We start from the raw sequence: 3,652 nt of genomic DNA, 5'->3' as shown, positions 1-3,652 counted from the left end.
CTCGCAGAGGTGTCAGAATTTATGGTAACTAGAAATTTCATCATAAAAACTAGAAACTTCACACAGGGTGGCCACCTACTTTTTGAAGAATTGCATTAGAGATTAAGTCTGTGAAAAGAGACCTGCTACCGCCCTGAAAATTCCCGCTTTCCCCCGGTTCGGTGACCCCCCGCTCTCCAACAATTTAATCATAAATATAATAAACATCATTTACCTTGGAAGAGACGCTTCTCGTCTTCTCCTCGAGGGTAAGCAGCTCTCGGGCCGCCTTACGGATCTTGGCCAGAGTGTACTTGACGCGCCAGACCTCACGCTTATTGCGCAGACCGTACTGGCCGATGATCTTCAATTCCGCATCGAGACGCGGGCTTTTCGAACGGACGACGCGGGGTCACAATAGGTCTTGGAGAAGACCGACGGAATACGATGGTTTACCATGATGTTGCGGCGGCGGACGTTAGCACTTGGAATTCCGGGAGAAACAAGATGGAAGAAGCGTTGAATGAAAACGTGGCGCTTGATAGGAAAGTTGATAATGCTCTTCAATTTTGATTGAATGATAAGAAAACTTCTGCACTCGCTTAAAACTTTTGAAACCATTTCAATTTGAAAATCGAACAAAGCTACAAATTTATTTCACTTTACAGAAATAATGAGCAACCCAACCTTAGCTCGTCCACAATGGTGTTGCTTTGTCAAGACTCGACAATGAAAAGAGAACGAACAGCGACAAGCGGAAATGAGCTTGACAGCTTATGGACTTGGAATCGACGCGGCGCTTCATAAATTTTTCGGGGCTTCTGAATGCGAAAAGTTGATGTAATGCTACGTTCAGACCTGGGAGGGAGAAACCAATACAAATTTCTGTACGTCACAGTGAGCCGGGATTCCGCTGTCACGAACTGTCACTGTGAGCCCAGATCTCAAACATTGGACTAACATGGAAAAAGCGCGTAACTGATTAAAACACATTTTCGCATTTCATCAAAAGTGACAAAAATTGAATGAAAATCAATTGGGTCCTAAAATTTTTAATGAAATCTTGTTTTTATTTAATAACACGAAAGAGCATGTTACTGTAACTACTTTAGCAATTTTTCCCGCTCAAATAACGGATATATCATGTTTAAACTTTAATTTAAAATTTGGTCCATAAATGAACCTTGACACTTTTGATCATGTTTGACGTTCGCTTAGTCGACAAAAACACCACAGGGGTTTTAGTTCTACCACTGGGGTTGTTCCTATCTGACATTTCGTAAGGGACACGGAAAACAAAATACACCCAAAATTTGAGTTTAAGCCAACGGATGTGACAAAATCTAAAAAATGTTTTTTGGGCTTAAACCAACGGAAAACATTAGAAAATTGAGTAAACATGTGTTTTTTGGCCTAATCTTAAGCGTTTGGCACTAAAATTGGGACAGGGCTTTAGGACCTATTCATGCACATAATGCAAGTAATGTCACGTGAGCAAAGCTTTGCGTCTTGGACGATAATATTAATATTCGATTGCTCAACAAATGGCTCTTCCGCCAACTGATGATGGTCGCACAGGATTATTTTTTCTATGCCAACTAATTTTTCACCTATTATTCACTCAGGCAAATGGACTATCGATAAACATAGGAACCCCTTAGGGCTCATCATTTATTTCATAACGCTGCAATTGGCTATTTTTGACACCCCCTCTAGCGTTATGAAATTTGTGAATGGGCCCTTATGAAAATTCGCCACAAGAAATCGGGTTGAAATTCATAAATTTGCCTTATGAAACCAGAATTTGAAAACAAAAACGTTTAACGCGGCAACCTGGAATCGAACCAAGAACCTTGCGATCGATAGGCCCGAGCGTACACCATGCGCCAATTGACGCCTTGATGAGAAGTGACGCTAAAACGATACATAAAGCGTTCGTATTGCAATAATCGTTACACCTTTCATAAGGCAAAATATATGAAATTCGATAGTCCAGTTCGCTGCGTGTTGAGTAAAATTTTACCCGTTTATATACTGTATGCGAGTTAAAGAATAGAGTATTTTTTGCCCATTTCATGATTGTTGGTTGGTTTGACTTTATTAACGAGATTTTTAGCCCTGGGCTAGTTCATCTCGGGACCAACGGCTTTACTTCCCTTCCGAAGGAAGTCGTCACTATAAATTTTACGTCATAAGTGACTATGCCGGGGGATGGGATTCGATCCCAGGTCCTCGACGTGAGAGCAGTGTTGAAAGACTCACACTCAAAATCTCAATCAATACGCTCTCCCGTGAGAGCAAACTCATTATATATCGGCTTCGCAATCTCACGCTAGAGATTTTGATGCAAAATCAACTCAATCAACTCAAACCGTAAAAATGATTCAGTCGCAAAACCTGTCAAAACTCATGAAACCCGAATCTTGTTGTTTACGTTAGAAAGGATTACTATAATTTTACCAGACTAACAAGAAATTATTGCCGTGTGTGAGTAAACTGTGGAAATACGAGATAATGAGTCAAAAAGGTGATCTAACTCATCCATGATTTTTTGACTACTGAGTTGCATGATTCACAACTCGCGCATGAAAAATCTCAAGCGTGAGTTGTTAGAAATTGAGTTTTTAACAACACTGCGTGAGAGGCGAGTGTTCTAACCACTACACCAGGTCCGTCCTCTATTTCATGATTGTGAAATTCCCCCATTTTATAACAGATATGACTTCTATTCGATAATGGGTATTTTTTTACCTATTAAAGGGTGTTCGCAAACCACCGTGTACCCTTCTTCTTACAACTCAGTACTACACGGTTCGTACGGATTTGAGTAAATGCTCAGACAGTTTACTTTGCTCAAATCGGATGGGCATGAGCAAGTATTGGTTTTATTCATACGACTCATTGAAACACATTTGAAGTTAATATTATGGATCCGACAGAAATAAGGACAAACATTTTTTTTCTCAATCTCCAAACGTCGCGACATTTGAATAGTGCGCTGTGTTCATAAACATCGTAATAAAAATTTGTCTTTGGTAATAATGCAGCGCCACACATGTCATTATGACAGTTATGTCGGGAACGAGTCACAGGTCGCGTGTCCCACACGCGCGTTCCGATTTGGTGGGCGCGCGACAATAATGGAAATCACTTTTGAATCACCGTTGACACAATCCAAAATTCAGTGCACTTCCATATGGAATCTCATCTCCGTGATCACTTCAACCAGGGGGGGTATACGCAACGAGGTTCGCCTACCGTACATGTTTTGTGGGTGTATTCGTTTGGCTCACAACGCTGCTAGGCATCCGCTGTTTGAGTATTGAAATACATCAGCATTTGCTGTCTGGCATGGCCCGCGTTCGACCTGTGCTGTTTGGGTCGCCCCGTGTGAGAGATGATGCTGTTTTGGGACGGCCCGCCCGAGAGATGATTGTTAGGCGAGCTTTGTTTGTAGTTGACAGCCGTACACCACCCTGCTTCAACCACTTCAACGTTCCTTTCAGTGTAGTTTCGGCTCGATTACAAAAATGTTCACGCCGCATATCATCGTTGGACCCCTTTCCGGATTCCGTTCTCCGGTGCGCGTGTGAGGTACTAGAATGACAGTTCGGCGTGTTGGCGTTTTCGAACGCCCCTCTTCTTCTTACTTCGTCTTCGTTCATTCGTTTGC

The 3,652-nt window shown here is 42.0% G+C and overlaps 1 pseudogene; it reads right to left on the bottom strand.

The window, feature by feature from the left end:
- Window positions 1-214: 214 nt before the first annotated feature.
- On the bottom strand, window positions 215-462 carry LOC110680280 (annotated as a pseudogene).
- Between the last annotated feature and the right edge of the window lie 3,190 nt (window positions 463-3,652).

Source organism: Aedes aegypti, unplaced genomic scaffold (assembly GCF_002204515.2).
Source record: "Aedes aegypti strain LVP_AGWG unplaced genomic scaffold, AaegL5.0 Primary Assembly AGWG_AaegL5_hic_scaff_1162_PBJ_arrow, whole genome shotgun sequence".
Taxonomy (NCBI): Eukaryota; Metazoa; Arthropoda; class Insecta; order Diptera; family Culicidae; genus Aedes; species Aedes aegypti.
The sequence above is the reverse complement of the archived record's forward strand: the minus strand, read 5'-3'. Positions and strand labels throughout refer to the sequence as shown.